This window comes from Erythrolamprus reginae, chromosome 8, assembly GCF_031021105.1.
Source record: "Erythrolamprus reginae isolate rEryReg1 chromosome 8, rEryReg1.hap1, whole genome shotgun sequence".
NCBI lineage: Eukaryota > Metazoa > Chordata > Lepidosauria > Squamata > Dipsadidae > Erythrolamprus > Erythrolamprus reginae.
In genome coordinates, this window is record NC_091957.1 from 21,654,065 (window position 1) to 21,673,301 (window position 19,237).

The following is a 19,237-nucleotide window of genomic DNA, read 5'->3' on the forward strand; positions in this document are numbered from 1 at the left end:
GAGAACCTGCTATCCTTCATCCCGGAGCTGAAAAAGCCAAGATGAACAAGCCAAAGTGGCTCTTCTCTTGGCAAGGATAGAGATAACAACAATAACAACAACAACAACAACAACAACAACAACAATAATAATAATAATAATTATTATTATTATTATTACTACTACTACTACTACTACTACTACTACTACTACTACTACTACTATTTGTGCAATACGAAGATCTGAAAATTGAGCTGCAACGACTCTGGCATAAGCCAGTGAAAGTGGTCCCAGTGGTACTTGGCACACTGGGCACAGTGCCAAAGGATCTCAGCGGACATTTGAAAACCATCGGAATTGACAAAATCTCCATCTGTCAATTGCAAAAGGCCACTTTACTGGGGTCGGCACACATAATTCGCCGCTACATCATGCAGTCCTAGGTGCTTGGGAAGTGCTCGACTGATGATGAAATACGAAATCCAGCATAGTGATCTTGTTTGCTGTATTGTATTGATGAGGATGAGGATGAGGATGATGATAACAACAACAACAACAAAAACAACAACAAAGTTGGAAGGGACTTTGGAGGTCTTCTAGTCCAACCCCCTGCTTAGGCAGGAAACCCTACACTACTTCAGACAGATGGTTATCCAGCATCTTCTTTAAAACTTCCAGTGTTAGGACATTCACGACTTCTGGAGGCAAACTGTTCCACTGATCAATTGTTCTGACTGTCAGGAAACTTCTCCTTAGTTCTAAGTTGCTTGTTTAGTTTCCACCCATTGCTTCTTGTTCTACCCTCAGATGCTTTGGAGAATAGGCTGACTCCTTCTTCTTTGGGGCAATCCTTGAGATATTGGAAGACTGCTATCATGTCTCCCCTGGTCCTTCTTTTCTTTAAACTAGCCATGCCCAGTTCCTGTAAGTGTTCTTCATATGTTTCAGCCTCCAGTACCCTGATCATCTTTGTTGCTCTTCTCTGCACTTTTTCTAGAGTCTCAACATCCTTTTTGCATCATGGTGACCAAAACTGAATGCAGGATTCCAAGTGTGGCCTTACCAAGACCCTATAAAGTGTTATTAACGCTTCATGTGATCTTGATTCTGTCCGTTAATGCAGCCTAGTTGTCCTTCAATCTCTTGTTTCCTCTGGACTGGGCTGTTGGAGGACAGACAGTCTGGCCTGCAGCCCTGGTCATCATCGACTTAATCCAAAACCAGCCCAACTTTTTTCCTTCCAAGATCACCCAAAGCCAGCTAGGAAACATTATCTGCTGGATTCTCAAGCATTTTCTCTCTTTTTTTGACCCTGGTTAGCTTCTTGAGGTCAACCAACTGTGAAATAAATCTGAATTTAATTTTTTTAAAATTGAAATCCGAAATCTAAATTCAAAAATCTGAAATCTGAAATCTAAAATTTAGAATTTAGAAATTTTTTAAAAATCTGAAATCTAAAATCTAAATTTGAAATCTGAAATCTGAATTTAATTTTTAAAAAATTGAAATCTGAAATCTACATTAAAAATCTGAAATCTGAAATCTACATTAAAAATATGAAATCTGAAATCTAAAATCAGAGATCTGAAATCTGAAATCTAAAACCTAGAATTTAGAATTTAATTTTTAAAATTTTGAAATTGGAAATCTGAAATCTAAAATTTAAATTCAAAATTTAATTTTTAAAAGTTTGAAATTTGAAATCTGAAATCTAAATTCAAAATTCAAAATTTCAAATTTTAAAAATCTAAAACCTTAAATCTGAACTCAAATCTGAAATCTGAATTTAATTCCAAAAAATTTGAAATCTGAACTCAAATCTGAAATCTAAATTTAATTTTTTTTAAATTGAAATCTGAAATCCAAATTAAAAAATCTGAAATCCAAAATTTAGAATTTAAAATTTAATTTTAAAAAAATTGAAATTTGAAACCTGAAATCTAAAATTTAAATTCAAAATTTAAAAATTTTTAAAATCTGAAATCTGTAATCTAAAATCTAATAATAGTCCTAGGCTGGAAGTGTGAAACAAAATGGACAATGCAAAATTGGTATCGGTACATGGTGGATCATATTCAGTTTGAGATTATAGATAAGAGGATGAATTCAGCTAACCAAACTAATCTGCAGGAACTGATTGGACGATGGGACAAGGTAAGATGAGGATGCCCACATGAGCAAGATTTTGGTGATTTTTGCCTATTTTTTTTGTTTCTGTGCATGCAGTTCTGGAGACCTCACCCAGAAAAAGATATTGATAAAATTGAACGGGTCCAAAGACGGGCTACAAAAATGGTGGAAGGTCTTAAGCATAAAATTTACCAGGAAAGACTTTGTGAACTCAATCTGTATAGTCTGGAGGACAGAAGGGAAAGGGATGGGGGACATTATTGAAACATTTAAATATGTTCAAGGGTTAAATAAGATTCAGGAGGGAAGTGTTTCTAATAGGAAAGTGAACACAAGAACAATCTGAGGTTAGTTGGGGGAAAGAGCAGCAGCAACGTGAGAAAATATTATTTGACTGAAGAAGTAGTAGATGCTTGGAACAAACTTATTTTTTTATTTATTTATTTATTTATTTATTTATTTACTTACTTACTTACTTACTTACTTACTTACTTACTTACTTACTTACTTACTTACTTACTTACTTACTTACTTACTTATTAGATTTGTATGCCACCCCTCTCCGTAGATTTCCAGCAGACGTGGTTGGTAAATCCACAGGAACTGAATTTAAACATGCCTGGGGTAAACATAGATCCATCCTAAGATAAAATACAGGAAATAGGCAGGAAAGGGCAGACTAGATGGACCAGCAGGTCTTTTTCTGCCCTCAGTCTTCTATGTTTCTGTGTTTCTTTATGTGGTTAGTAGAATTCGAGACCAAGGTATAAAGAATAAATTAGAATCACTTTATAATATGTAAATAGATATATTGCTCTTAAGTTAAAATGATATATAGAAAATGTGCCCCCATTTTGGTGGAGGGGTATGAATGTTGTTTGGTGGGGGGCACTTAGAACACTGAGCACACTGTTATGTGTTGTGGGAATGTTTAATGATTATAGTGTTAATATGAAAATCAGGAAAAAAAATTATAAAAAGGAAAAAGAAAGAAAATGACACAAGTTCTTGGCTTTATTTTTTTTAAGTTCTTTTGTAAGGATGAGCTTTCTTGAATTTGGGGAAGGGGCCAAGTCCCCATCCTGATTTGCTTTCAAAGCCCTGCAGTCATTTAGCAAGCAAAGTGACTGCTAAATAGCTTTGACCAGCTTTTCTCTCGGGCTGCCCACCCTTCCTTTCTCCCTTTCTCTGGAAAACACCTTCCCAGCAGTTCCCGGACCAGATGCTGCCTTTATCATTCCTTTCTCAGCTTTTGTGGCTGTGAAAGATTTATCACCCACTCCGTCCCCGTTGCAACAGCACGCGCTAATTTGGCCCGGAGGGGTCAAGCGGGCCCGCCCTCCGCTGAATACATGCTCGCATGTGTGTAAGCCCTCCAGCCCAAGGGGTGATGAGGTCATGCTGGCTTAAAAGAACTCGTGGTTTAATGAAGTTAAAGGGTATTGAAGTTAATCTGGAGACAACCAGGGTTTTTAACGGGGACGGCGACAAGGTATAAACTATTTTTCCCTCTGCTTTCCCGCTCTAGCATGCGTCTGAGTGAGATTTTGTTTCAGCGCAGGTGCAAGAAGCAAAATCTCACAAAGGGAAGTGCGTGCGTGCGAGATTTTGGTGATTTGTTTGCTTCCACGCATGCACAGAAGCAAAAAAAATAACTGAAATCTCATGTGCATGTTGGTTATCCAACATCTGCTTAAAAACTTCCTGTGTTGGAGCATTCACCACTTCTGGAGGCAAGCCGTTCCAATGGTTCTGACTGTCAGGAAATTTCTCCTTATTTCTAAGTTACTTCTCTCCTTGTTTATTTTCCACCCATTGCTTCTTGTTCTATCCTCAGGTGCTTTGGCGAATAGGTTGACTCCTTCTTTGGGGCATCCCCTGAGATATTGGAAGACTGCTATCCTGTCTCCCCTGGTCCTTCTTTTCATTCAACTAGCCATGCCCAGTTCCTGCCACCGTTCTGTATATGTTTTAGCCTCCAGTCCCCCTAATCCTCTTTGTTGTTCTTCTCTGAACTCTTTCTAGAGTCTAACTAACTAATTTGGTTAATTAACTTCCTTGGCATCACAGAGGCAAACCCAAGGGAGGTTGAAAGACAGGTTTCCAGCACTGTGCAAATCAGATTAGAAGCTGGACTTTGGCAAAGTTGGCATAAGGGGAAAATCATCTCGACCGTTTGACAAAGAGAAGTTTGCTGAACCATTCGATAAAGTCCATGTGCCTGCTTAAAATCAGACTAACTTTACAATAAACAGGCCCGGGGGGGGGGGGCAAACATATTTGTCTGGCTCTCTATTTGTGAACATTCAGCATGCAAAGATAATGGCCAGGTGGCTGAACTGGAATGAACCCAATGATGTTTATCCATCGTATTCGAAGAGGACCTTGACGTCTAACAGGTTGTGGGTGTCCATGATGTGCCCATAGGTGGCTGGTAAGGCCTATAGGGGCACAAAATGGGGGCACTATTGTTGCTGCATTTGCAGTTCTGGCTTTGCGGAGTGTTCGCATCTCTTTTGCTATGGTTGTTCTTCTGCGGAGAGGGGCGGCATACAAATCTAAATAATAAATAATAATAAATAAATAAATAATAACAACAGAGTTGGAAGGGACCTTGGAGGTCTTCTAGTCCAACCCCCTGTTAGGCAGAAAACCCTACACTGCTTCAGATAGATGGTTATCCAATATCTGCTTAAAAACTTCCAGTGTTGGGGCATTCACAACTTCTGGAGGCAAACTGATCAACCGTTCTGACTGTCAGGAAATGTCTCCTTAGTTTTAAGTTGCTTCTCTCCTTGTTTAGTTTCCACCCATTGCTCCTTGTCCTGCCCTCAGGTGCTTTGGAGAATAGTTTGACTCCTTCTTCTTTTTGGCAACCCCTGAGATATTGGAACACTGCTATCATGTCTCCCCTGGTCCTTCTTTGCATCAAACTAACCATGCCCAATTCCTGCAACTGTTCTTCTCATATGTTTTAGCCTCCAGTCCCCTCATCATCTTTGTCGCTCTTCTCTGCACTTTTTCTACAGTCTCAACATCCTTTTTGTATCGTGGTGAACAAAACTGAATGCAGGATTCCAAGTGTGGCCTTCCAAAGGCCTTATAAAGTGGCATTAACACTTCATGTGATCTTGATTCTATCCCTCTGTTGATGCAGCCTAAAACTGTGTTGGCTTTTTTGGCAGCTGCTGCACATGGCTGGCTTCTATTTAAATGGTTGTCCACTAGGACTCCAAGATCCCTCTCACAGTTACTACTGTTGAACTGTCCATAGGTGTTTGGCAGCCTTGATAGATCATGTGCCATATCGGTCGATCTTGTTCCAGGGTTTCCCAGGAGGTGGTTTGGATATCGAGGGACTTGAAGGAGGCTTTCAACGCATCTTTACATCATTTCCTTTGTCCCCCATGTGATTGCTTTCCTTCAGATAGCTCACCACAGAGGAGCTGTTTAGGGATGTGATGGTCTCGCATCCTTGCACAATGGCCTGCCCAGGGTGTCTGGGCTTTCATCAGCAGGGTAAGAATTGATGGCAGGACTGCTCTGGAGAGGACCTCAGTTTCAGGCACCTTATCCTGCCACTGGATCCTCAGAATTCTACGAAGGCAGGTCATGTGGAAGGGGTTCAATTGCCTAGCACAGGTGCTGAAAGAGCATGCATTCACACTATCATGCATGAACGAGTGCCCACAACCATAATTCAATGCCTGGTGAGGGCGAAAACAGCTTCCTCCACCTCCTGGAGACTCTGCGGAATGGCCTGTTTCCCAACTTCTGGTGGACCCAATAGGTTCGTGTTTCGGCCTCTCCAAGCTCCAAAGGCTTCCCTGGAGCTGGGGGAGGGTAAAACGTCCTTCCCCATCTCTGTGCGAGCCAAAAATCAGCTGGCCAGCACACACATACACGTTGGAGCTGAGCTAGGGCAACAGCTCGTGTGCCAGCAGATATGGCTCATCACTGGCCTAGCATGTCTCGTATATACAGCCCAGGTCTCACTGGTGTACGTTAGTACTACTGCTCGGTAGACTTTGAGCTTTGTAGCAAGGCTTATTCCACGACAGTCCCACACCTTGGTCAATAATTCACCCAATGCAGCAGTTGCTTTGGCAATTCTGCAGTTGACCTCAATGTCAATTGTCACTGCACAGGAGTCAAATCTGGACACTCGGACACATATTTATGGATTTAAGGGCCATACATAGAAACATAGAAGACCTCCTGGTCCATCTAGTCCGCCCTTCTACTATTTCCTGTATTTTATCTTAGGATGGATCTATGTTTATCCCAGGCATGTTTCAATTCAGTTCCTGTGGATTGACCAACCACGTCTGCTGGGAAGTTTGTTCCAAGCATCTACTACTCTTTCAGTAAAATAATATTTTCTCATCTTGCTTCTGATCTTTCCCCCAACTAACTTCAGATTGTGCCCCCTTGTTCTTGTGTTCACTTTCCTATTAAAAACACTTCCCCCCTGAACCTTATTTAACCCTTGAACGTATTTAAATGTTTCAATCATGTCCCTCCCTTTCCCTTCTGTCCTCCAGACTCTACAGATTGAGTTCATGAAGTCTGTCCTGATCAGTTTTATGCTTAAGATCTTCCACCATTTTTGTAGCCCGTCTTTGGACCCGTTCAATTTGATCAATATCTTTTTGTAGGTGAGGTCTATTTATGGATTTAAAGGCCAGGAATCTCTCTCCCTCCTGTCTTTTACAACCCCTTCGAAGTTGCTTAATTGTGCCTCACCAAAATGGATGTTGCAATTTGCATAATTAAGCCAATTGTTGCATTTTCAACCCCTGCTTGGTTTCATTAAAAATAATCAAATCATATGCAGTATTAAATGGGTTATGATGAGCCAGTCACAAGAACACCAAACTAACACTAAGGCTAATCCCCTCCAGCATGGTCAGCAAATACTGCCATGGGTCAAGAACCCATCTGGATTTCCCACCCCCAGCACTACCTCCGAATGGGGAGGGAAGAAGCTGTGCATCACAAAAGCAGAGGGTCTAATTATGGTCTCCTTTTTCCTGCAAGTTCCATTAAGTGTATGTGTGAGGGGGGGTGAGGGTGAGAGAGGGGGGAGGGAGTAAGGCTCTTGGAAGACCTAAACTGCCCACTTTAGCCTGTCCAATTAATGGAAGGGCAGAAAAGGGAGTGGGTTAGAAGCCTTTATGTGATTTGAATCAGGGTTTCACAGTAATGAGGATGGAGTGGTATTGACAGAGATCTAGGGATTCCATCAGACATTCATTGCCTCCTCCTTTTCCTCCTCCTCCTCTTCTTCTTTTCTTCTTTCTTCATCTTTCTTCTTCTTCCTCCTTCTTCTCCTCCTCCTCTTCCTCCTCTGTCTCCTTCTCTCTCTCATAATTTTGCAGGAAGGAAGAAGAAAATCTGCTCTGTGAACTTCATTTTAAGGAATGACGTTGGTCATTACCTATCACCTGTCTTCTTATCTTCTTATGATTGTAACTTTGTAGCTTGTATCTTATGACTTATATTGTTTACTTAGTATGGTAGTATGATTTACACTGATTGCTTATTTAGTATCCAGGACTATCAGTAAGAGTTGTAGCTAATGTTTTATGATGACTGTATTTCTACAATGACTATGTTAATGATCTTTCATTATTGTATGTACATTGAGAGCTTATGCATCAGAAACAAATTCCTTGTCTAATCACACTTGGCCAATAAAGAATTCTATTCTATTCTATTCTATTCTAATTTTCCTCCTATTCTATTTTCTCTATTTTTTCCTCTCCTCTATTCTGCATTCACTTGTCTTCTGCATCCTATCCTATCCTAACCTGATTTCCCCCCCCTCCAGAATTCCAGATTTTGGTTATATTTTTAAAGCCAGAGGCCATCAAGGAAAACCCACTGATTCCATCTTGACATCAGCATGCAGGGACAGAATAACAGAATTCAAAGGGGCCTCGAAGGTCTTCTAGTCTAACCCACTCTGGCTCAAGCAGGAGAGCCTTTTGGTTTAACTTTTGCTTTTGGGCTTGGGACAGAGAGGGTCCGCAACTTGGGCGTCCTCCTCGATCCACAGCTCACATTAGAGAAACATCTTTCAGCTGTGGCGAGGGGGGCGTTTGCCCAGGTTCGCCTGGCGCACCAGTTGCGGCCCTATTTGGACCGGGAGCCACTGCTCACAGTCACTCATGCCCTCATCACCTCGAGGCTCGACTACTGTAATGCTCTCTACATGGGGCTACCTTTGAAAAGTGTTCGGAAACTTCAGATCGTGCAGAATGCAGCTGCGAGAGCTATCATGGGCTTTCCTAAATATGCCCATGTCACACCAACACTCCGCAGTCTGCATTGGTTGCCGATCAGTTTCCGGTCACAATTCAAAGTATTGGTTATGACCTATAAAGCCCTTCATGGCACTGGACCAGAATATCTCCGGGACCGCCTTCTGCCGCACAAATCCCAGCGACCAGTTAGGTCCTACAGAGTTGGCCTTCTCCGGGTCCCGTCAACTAAACAATCTCGTTTGGCGGGACCCAGGGGAAGAGCCTTCTCTGTGCTGGCCCTGACCCTTTGGAACCAACTCCCCCCAGATATCAGAGTTGCCCCCACCCTCCTAGCCTTTCGTAAGCTCCTTAAAACCCACCTCTGTCATCAGGCATGGGGGAATTGACATGTTCCCTCCCCCTAGGCTTATAAAATTTATGCATGGTATGCTAGTGTGTATGATTGGTTTTCATTTGTGGTGTTTTTTTTAAATTAATTTAAATATTGGATTTGTCTTACATTGTATTGCTATTGCTGTGAGCCGCCCCGAGTCTGCGGAGAGGGGCAGCATACAAATCTGATTAAATAAATAAATAAATAAATAAATTGTTGTGAGCCACCCCTAGTGTTCGAAGATGGGTGGCATACAAATGTAATAAATTATTATAATTATTATTATTAATTCCTCTTTGGGCTTAGATCTTGAAAACATTCATGAAAATGAATATGGTATAACTTCATTCAGTCCAGGGGGCGGTGGGTGGTTGTTTATATTATTATTATTATTATTATTATTATTATTATTATTATTATTATTATTTTAAGTGAGCAGAGAAATCAAAGTTGTGGAAGATGGTTTATAATTTGTATCCGAAGGCCTGCAGCCTGAATGTGGGCCGTTCTGGGAATCATTTACAATGCAACCCCACAGATATCAATTCTCAGATAAGCTTTAACATTAGCAGAGTGGCTTTCTGGTGTCCACTACCTTGGGATGCTGTGTCCATACTAAAGTAAGGAATTGCACCAGTCTGGTTGCAGAAATAGGGAAACTAATGTGGGAATGCGGATGGAGTTGAGGGAGAGGGAAGGAAGAGATGCTGTATAAACTTTAATTGCTCTTGAAATTTACTTAAGTTTAATTTATGTCTGCTCTTCCTCACTCTGCTTGCATTAATTTACCAGCAATATACCTGGAACCTCTTTCCCTGCTACAACAAAGCCTGGCTCTTAGATTAAATAATTATAATCATCCTGCAAACAATTTGTGTTGTATTTACCTAATGTAAATGCTAAATCACAACATGGTGGCATAGCGTGTTTTAAAACCTGCTTTACAGGCTGGAGTGACACATAAACATTTCCATTACCGTTTGGTCATGGTTTAATACAAACCATAGCTTAGTGTGATGTATAAAGCCAGGCTTTTAATATTAACTCCAGCTTCGACATAGTCTGCTTTCCTATATGTCCACTAGAGGGCAGGACAACCTTAATTTATCTGTGAACCAGTGCACAGCACATAATTTTGCTTTATGCCTTTTATTTTATAGTTCAGTTTGATGTTGGAAAGGGGAAAAGGGTTTGAAAATGGACCAGAGGCCCAGAGCTCTCCATATTTCTACAATGTTTCACTCATTCCTAAAAAATAGACTGTCTGTTTCTTTAGCAGCCAGTTTCACATATTCTGTCCTAGGTAACCCTCCAGGTACAATTTTTCATTCAGTGTCTGTTCGAAGTTACGAAGGGGAAAAAAATGACCTATGACCATTTTTCATGCTTGCAACATGGTCCAAATTTCAATCATGTGTCCATGGGGATGCTGCAACAGTTGTAAGTGTGAAAAATGGCCATTTTTTCCAGTGATGATGTAACCTCGAATGGTCCCTACATGAAAAGTTATAATTTCCCAAAATTGGAAATTAGAAAATATATCTATCTCCTCTATGGTGTTAAGAAAAATACCTGAATGCGCAGAAAGGTGCAAATTAACGTGGGAGATTCATAGAAAAGAGGACATAGAGTTTTACGAAATAGGGAACTAAAAATTTAGCTCTAAGGATGAAGATGTGTTGAGAAATATCCATAAATATTCATATCCCTTCTCTATAAGTTGGAAATAAGTTACGGATGATAAACACCATTAAATAAGATAAGCAGTCTATTAAACGTATAGCCATTTTATCATTCCATCCCATCCCATTATTTTACCATACCATATTCCATACTCCATATTCCACAATCCACATTGCATTGCATTCCATTCACTTCCCATTATTTTATCGTTCTATTCCATATTCCATATTCCATATTCCATATTCCATATTCCATATTCCATATTCCATATTCCATATTCCATATTCCATATTCCATATTCCATATTCCATATTCCATATTCCATATTCCATATTCCATATTCCATTCCCATCCCATTATTTTAGCATTCCATATTCCATATTCCACATTCCATTCTATTCCCAACCCATCCCATTATTTTAGCATTCCATTCTATTCTATTCCCGAAGGAAGCGTCAGGTCTTCGAAGCCAACTTCTGAATAAAGCCATTGTGACTCCCTTAAAGTATTTGTTTACTGAATTAATAAACAGGCCCAGCTGAATTGTACAGCAAATACAGATCGATTCCTTATATTTCCTGGCACTGTTTTCGTTTGCGTCAGCGGCCACGTTTCAAGCCTCTGACTTCATTTTGATCTCTCTTCCCACCCACCCATCCCCGCCTTGTTTTTAATCCTGTCGTCCGGAAGTGGGCGGCTTGCATCCTGAGAAAATCAAAGGGCTGGACTGCCCATAAAGATGAAAGCCAAAACAGTTTGGTCTGAACTGTTTGGAGTCAATTTAGACCTCGTTTATTTAAACTTACACACGGCTGAGCTGTTAGCCTTTGCTTTAAAGAAAGGCGCACTATTCATTCCCACACCTGGGCATAGGATTGTTTTGGCAGCTAAGGAATATTCACTGAAAATAGAAATGGTTAAGACTCAGCTCTAAAAACTGGTGTAAATGGATGCAGGAATGAATAAGGGTAATATGACACAATGTAGTTGTACCGATTAAATAGATAAATACATTCACATTGGCACACACAAGGAGTAAGTTTAAGTTTAAGTTTAATCAGATTTGTATGCCGCCCCTCTCCGCAGACTCGGGGCGGCTCACAGCAACAGCAATACAAGACAAATCCAATATTAAAATTAATTTTAAGAACACCACAAGTTAAAAACCAATCATACACACTAGCATACCATACACAAATTTTATAAGCCTAGGGGGAAGGAACATGTCAATTCCCCCATGCCTGACGACAGAGGTGGGTTTTAAGGAGCTTACGAAAGGCTAGGAGGGTGGGGGCAACTCTGATATCTGGGGGGAGTTGATTCCAAAGGGTCGGGGCTGCCACAGAGAAGGCTCTTCCCCTGGGTCCCGCCAAACGACATTGTTTAGTTGACGGGACCCGGATAAGGCCAACTCTGTGGGACCTAACTGGTCGCTGGGATTCGTGCGGCAGAAGGCGGTCCCGGAGATATTCTGGGGAACAGGGAACAGAAAAACAAGGGAACAAGGGAACAGAAAAACAAACGGATAAGCAGTAATAGCTTTCGACATATTAATTTCTGTATTTATTTCTCAAGGCTTCTCAGAGATATTTTTAAACACCTACAAGTATAATTAACTACTATTAATCTATTTTACTTACCACACTTATCCTATCCCTTTGAATAATATACAGTGGTACCTCTACTTACGAATGTAATTTGTTCCATGACCAGGTTTTTAAGTAGAAATGTTTGTAAGAAGAAGCAATTTTTCCCATAGGAATAAATGTAAAAGCAAATAATGCGTGCGATTGGGGAAACCACATGGAGGGTGGAGGCCCTGTTTCCTCCCAGGAGATTCCTAGAGAGGCCCCACGAAGGCTTCTCCCTGCCTTTTCCAGCCCTGTTTCCACCCAGGAGATTCCTAGAGAGGCCTCACGGAGGCTTCTCCCTGCCTTTTCTGGTTACAGTTTTGGAGGCTCGGGTTTGTAAGTGGAAAATGGTTCTTGAGAAGAGGCAAAAAAATCTTGAACACCTGGTTCTTATCTAGAAAAGTTTGTAAGTAGAGGCGTTCTTAGGTAGAGGTACCACTGTATATCATAAATAGATGTGTTAATAAGGAATGTAATAGAATGGCTTATGATCTGTAAATGACAAATGTGAATAATATTTGTATTTTGTATTTGTGTAAAAAACCAATAAATAAACTTTTTTTTTTTTTTTAAAGACTCAGCTCTAAAGAATATCAGACATCTCTAAAAGGCAGATTCAGGAGTTTTGAGGGAAGAGAGACGGGACTTTAAGGGTAGAAGCTCAGAGATCTATAGCTTTGGGGCGTAGATTGTCTCCTTTCAACTTTTGGCATCTCCCTAGTAGGAAAAATCCCACTTCAAGACTTGTAAATATAGCCTCAGATGTTACAGCACTCAAATTATGAATAAAGAAAACCAGTCTAATGCTCCGCGATGCACAGGACCCAAATATCACTTTCATTCTTAACCTGGAGTTTTAAGATCTCTCATGGACACCTTTCTTCAAAATCTTTCTCATTTGGCACCATTTAAACAGAAATGGATGCTTTCTCTCTTATTGTCCCCTAACTGTTAGATGTTGTCTTATTTCAAAAGATTCAGCTGGTGTCAACTAATTGTCTCTTCAGTATCAGTCCGAAAGCTTTATATTGACCTAGGTCTCTGAAAGGAAACTTTGCTTTATGGTTTATGTTTTTTTAAAAAAGATACTAGGATTCATTCATTCATTCATTCATTCATTCATACTCCCTCCCTCTCTCCCTCCCTCCCTCTATTCCTCCTTCTCTCTCTCCCCCTCCTTCTCTTTCTCTTTCTCTTCCTCCCTCTCGCTTCCTCCTTCTCTCTTCTTCCTTCTCTCTCCCTCCTTCTCTCTCCCCTTCCCTTTCTTCCTCCTTCTCTCCCTCCCTCTCTTTCTGTTACAAATAAAACAAGCCAAGAACCAGGGAAGATGGCAGAAATCTACATTCAACCCTGGAAGCCCAAGGCCTTTGAGGAAGGGGATTTCTCTGAGCTCACTACACCCCACACAGGGTTGTATATGGAGAACTCAAACTAGGAGACCATGAGCTACCTTTCCTCCCAGGCTGTGGCGGAACAGAAACATAATTTAAAAAACGAAAACAAAAAACAACCCAGTGCTAAGATTTGAGTTGTTTTCTTAGGGATATGGATTCAGAGATTAGTTTATTTTCCTACTGATTGTATTCAGGTAGGCTTACTCCAAACTTACAATTTACTACCTTACTGAGCTGGATTAAAATACAAGGAACTAAGCTGCCCTGAGTCTGCTGGGGAAGGGCGGCCTAGGAATCCAACTAACTAACTAACTAACTAACTAACTAACTAACTAACTAACTAACTAAATAAATAAATAAATAAATAACTAAACAAACAAACAAACAAACAAATAAATAAATACAGTAACTAAAGAACTAAATAACTAAATAACTAACTAGCTAGCTAAATAACTAAATACAGTAACTAAATAACTAACTAAATACAGTAACTAAATAACTAGGTAGCTAGGTAGCTAACTAGCTAACTAAATAACTAACTAAATACAGTAACTAAATAACTAAACAAACAAACAGACAAACAAATGCTTTCCCCCAGGGTCATTTTGTAAAGGGAGCAATTACAGGCTAACCAACAGCTCAGAGACTGGAGCTAAGCTGGCCCAACATCTGGAAGCAAGCCATTGTGTGAAAAAACTTGCTGCTTCAGCATCCCGACTCCCCCCCCCCCAGCCCCTTCTCCCCGCAGGAAACAGGAGCCTGGCAGCGCACTGAGGGACCAACCCACCCCCCAGCCTCCAGGCCTGTTAATTAAAAAAAGGGGGGGGATTTGCTGTTGCCTGAAGAGGTTCTCAGGGAATAAAGGAAAAGGGGAGGGAAGGATGGAGGCAATAGCCCTGGGTCTCATCTGAAGGCTGAAATGGGCCAGGCAGGTTTCGGAGGGAAGGTATTTCGACCATTATCTCTGCAAAGGAGACCCCCACTGGCTCTTGGCTGCCAACCCCCTCCCCACCTCAACACAACTAATTACATTCCCGGGGAAAGCCAGGGCAGCCCCGAAAATCAAAGAAACTTCATTTAGAAAGGAGGTCGGTAGCGTTTTCTAATGGCTCCTCATGTGTCAAACTTTGAACAAGGGGCTCAATATTTATAAGGTCCTCTGCTTGCCCCCAGGGTCCTCATGTCTCTCCCCCCCTACACCCCCCCATAGGAGCCCATCGTAATGGATTTGGAGCAACCACTTTCAAATTGGATGCCTCTGCAAGATGGCGCCTATTTTATTTATTACAGGGCTTTGATGTGGCTCCGGTTTAAGGGGGAAAAGCACAATCTAATTAATGGGAAGAAGTGAATGGTGGGCAACAGGATGTTGGGAAAATTTAGCTTTAAGTGAGTTCCAGTGGTGGTTTGCTACTGGTCAACCCCAGAGCTCCGTTCTGGTAGCAGCCGCCAGGTCCGGCAGGCAACACCATCTGTTTTTTTGAATTTTTGGGCCTTTTTTTGTTTCCTGAGCATGTGCAGAAGCAAAATCTCATAAGGGAGGTACTCGCATGTGTGAGATTTTAGGGGTTGGTTTTTTTGCTTCCACGAATGCACCAAAATCGCATGTGTGCAAGCATCCCCTCACAATTTTGCAATTTTTTCTATTCCTATTCTATTCTCCTTTCCTTTCGTATTCCTAGCCCTTATTCTATTCCCTATTCTATTCTACTCTACTCTATATTCAGAATGAACAATCAGAGACTAGTTTGTTTGATTTTTTATTTATTTATGTATTTATTTGATTGATTGATTGATTGAGTGATTGATTGATTTTTCATCCAACCCTTCTCCTTAGACTCAGGGTGGCTTACAGCATGTTAGCAATAGCACTTTTTAACAGAGCCAGCCAGCCTATTGCCCCCACAATCCGGGTCCACATTTGACCCACCTCGGAAGGATGAGTCAACCTTGAGCTGGTGGTGAGATTTGAACTGCTGACCTGCAGATCTACAGTCAGCTTCAGTGGCCTACAGTACAGCACTCTACCTGCTGCGCCACCCTGGCTCATATATTTGGTGTGGATAATTCAAAGTCTCTGGGGAAAGAGAGAGAGGGGGGGGGGGAGGAAGGAAGGAAGGAAGAGAAAGAAAGAAAGGAAGGAAGAAAGAAAGAAAGAAAACCATTTTCTTCCCATTCTAAAGTGTAAAACCAATAGAGGGGAAGGAGAGAGGGAGAGAGGAAGGAAGGGAGGGAGGGAAATGAAGGTAGGTAGGAAGGAAGGAAGGAAGAAAAAAGAAAGAAAGAAAGAAAGAACCATTTTCTCCATACCCTAAAGTGTAAAACTAACAGAGGGGAAAGAGAGAGAGAGAGGAAGGAAAGAAGGGAGGGAGGGGAAAGAAAGGAAGGAAGAAATGAAGAAAGGAATGAAGGAAGGGAAGAAGGAAGAAGGAAAGAAGGAAAGAAAGAAAGAAAGAAAGAAAACCATTTTCTTCCCATTCTAAAGTGTAAAACCAATAGAGGGGAAGGAGAGAGGGAGAGAGGAAGGAAGGGATGGAGGGAGGAAAATGAAGGTAGATAGGAAGGAAGGAAGGAAAGAAGGAAAGAAGGAAGGAAGGAAAGAAGGAAAGAAGGAAGGAAGGAAGAAAGAAAGAACCATTTTCTCCATACCCTAAAGTGTAAAACTAATAGAGGGGAAAGAGAGAGAGAGAGAGGAAGGAAAGAAGGGAGGGAGGGGAAAGAAAGGAAGGAAGAAAGAAAGAAGGAAGGAAGAAAGAAAGAAAGAAAGAAAGGAAACCATTTTCTCCCCATCTTAAAGTGTAAAACCAATAGAGGGGAAGGAGAGAGGGAGAGAGGAAGGGAGGGAGGGAGGGAGGGAAATGAAGGTAGATAGGAAGGAAGGAAGGAAAGAAGGAAAGAAGGAAGGAAAGAAGGAAGGAAGGAAGGAAGAACCATTTTCTCCATACCCTAAAGTGTAAAACTAATAGAGGGGAAAGAGAGAGAGAGAGAGGAAGGAAAGAAGGGAGGGAGGGGAAAGAAAGGAAGGAAGAAAGAAAGGAAGAAAGGAATGAAGGAAGGAAAGAAGGAAGAAGGAAAGAAAGAAAGAAAGAAAGAAAGAAAGAAAGAAAGGAAACCATTTTCTCCCCATCTTAAAGTGTAAAACCAATAGAGGGAAGGAGAGCGATTGAATCTGATCAATTAATTGGCAGCTCTTCCCAAATATCGGAAGTCAAGCAAATGAAAGCAAAACAGAATGAAAAACAGTTTGAACTGGAGAAAATGATTCTGGAGGCCAAGCAACCCTACCCCTCCACCCCTCCAAGTCTATTTGTATTGGGGGGGAGGGGGGAGAACCTAGGCAGCCAGCGTGCCTTCCGTCCCCTCTCCTAATGTCTCTTTTATGTTTTTACTAGCTTCATGAATATGAACTCTATTATTCCCAATGATTATTTCTTCTATATTATTCCCAATGTTTTTCTATTCTTCTATTCATGTATATTACTATGACTGTTTCCTCACAAACCTACATTATGTACTAGACAAAATAAATAAATAATAAAAATAAATAATAAAAATAAAAATTCAGCAGCAGGTCCTGCATGGTAGGTAAACTTTTCCTTAGTCGTTTCAACCCAAGGCCTATTTTCTTCTCCTTCTGTTATTTTTTTACAAGTTTAGGTTCCGGTGTTAATTCTGACACTGTTCAACACGTGCCTGGAAGAATTTCGACACTTTCTTCCAACTCACTTCCTCATTACCCCTCAGCAGGATGAAATGTTGATTAAAGGCAGACGGATGGGAGCCCCCTCCCCCCCGGAAACGCCACGTTCCTGGACAGCCACGTTCCTCTTAGCTGGCAATAAAAGTGGCCTCTGGGAATACGCGTGGATATCAAAGGTGTAACAAACATGGTCAGAAGTGAACCAAACAAAATGAAATTCAAAGGTGGGTAAAAGTAAGGTTCTACATTTAGGCAAGAAAAATAAAATGCACAGGTAGAAACATAGAAACATAGAAGATTGACGGCAGAAAAAGACCTCCTGGTCCATCTAGTCTGCCTTATACTATTTCCTGTATTCTATCTTAGGATGGATCTATGTTTATCCCAGGCATGTTTAAATCCAGCTACTGTGGATTGACCAACCACGTGTGCTGGAAGTTTGTTCCAAGCATCTACTACTCTTTTGGTAGAATAATATTTTCTCACGTTGCTTCTTTTCCCCCAATCAGCCTCAGATTGTGGCCCCTTGTTCGCTTTCCTATTAAAAACATTTCCCTCCTGAACTTTATTTAACCCTTTCACATATTTAGATGTTTCGATCATGTCCCCTCTTTCCCTTCTGTCCTGCAGATTATACAGATAGTCTATCCAGGTACAGTATATTACCCTTAGACTATCCATTGTTGACCTCTCCTGATTCCTAAGAGATGTAATAAGTGCATAAGTGCACCTCAGTACCTTCTGCCCACTGTCCTAATGTTTCTCTATTACTTTTTGGGGGGGAAATTTTATTGGTTTTCAAATATATTTTCAAAGAGACAAATAAATAACAACAATGAAAAAAATAAATAATAAAAAACAAACAAACAACAACAAAAATTATAATATCAGCAATTATATTATAAAAAATTATAATATCAGTATTTCTGCATTGCTACATTGGATATTTCATTAAATCCTATAATAATATAATATTATTATAATATAATATAATATAATATAATATAATATAATATAATATGATATGATATGATAGGATAGGATAGGATAGGATAGGATAGGATAGGATATATGATATGATATGATATGATATAATATAATATAATATAATATAAATCCTATAATAATATACATATTAATTAAGTACAGTAATATTCATATTATTTCATACAATCACAAAATCTCTATTCAAATCATTCATATTTACATATTTATATTCTTTATTTTACTGATCTTTATGTATATTTTGTGATCTTTTTATTTCTATTTCTCAACTCAATCCATCTGTGCCATTGTGCCCATATTTCATAATACTCAGAATCTATTTGGCCCAGTTTCTCTATTACTAGTATCATCTATATAAACATTGTTTTATCTTTGTATACCACAAATTCGTACTGGTACTTGGCAAAACAAATAAATAAGAATAAAATAAAATAAACATTGCTCAACAGTAGTAACTGTGAGAGGGATCTTGGAGTCCTAGTGGACACCATTTAAGTAAGAGCCAGCCGTGTGTAGCAGCTTCCAAAAAAGCCAACTCAGTTCGAGGCTGCATTAATAGAGGGATGGAATCAAGATCATGTGAAGTGTTAATATCACTTTATAAGGCCTTGGTAAGGCTACATTAGAAATCATCCATTCAGATTTCATCACTATGATGCAAAAGGGATGTTGAGACTCTAGAAAGAGTGCCAGAAAGAGGATTATGGGACTGGAAGCTAAAACCTATGAAGAATGGTTGCAGGAACTGGGCATGGCCAGTTTAATGAAAAGAAGGACCAGGGGAGACATGATAGCAGCCTTCCAATATCTCAGGGGTTACCACAAAGAAGTCAAACTATTCTCCAAAGCACCTGAGGGTAGAACAAGAAGCAATGGGTGGAAACTACACAAGGAGAGAAGAATCATACATAAAACGGAACCCCTCGGCTGTTCTGTTTTATGTATGATTTGTTTGGGCTGTATGATTATTTTTAATAAGGGTTTTAAAATTGTTTTTATTTAATATTGGATTTGTACTTTGTATTACTTGTTGTGAGCCGCTCCGAGTCCTTGGAGAGGGGCGGCATACAAAT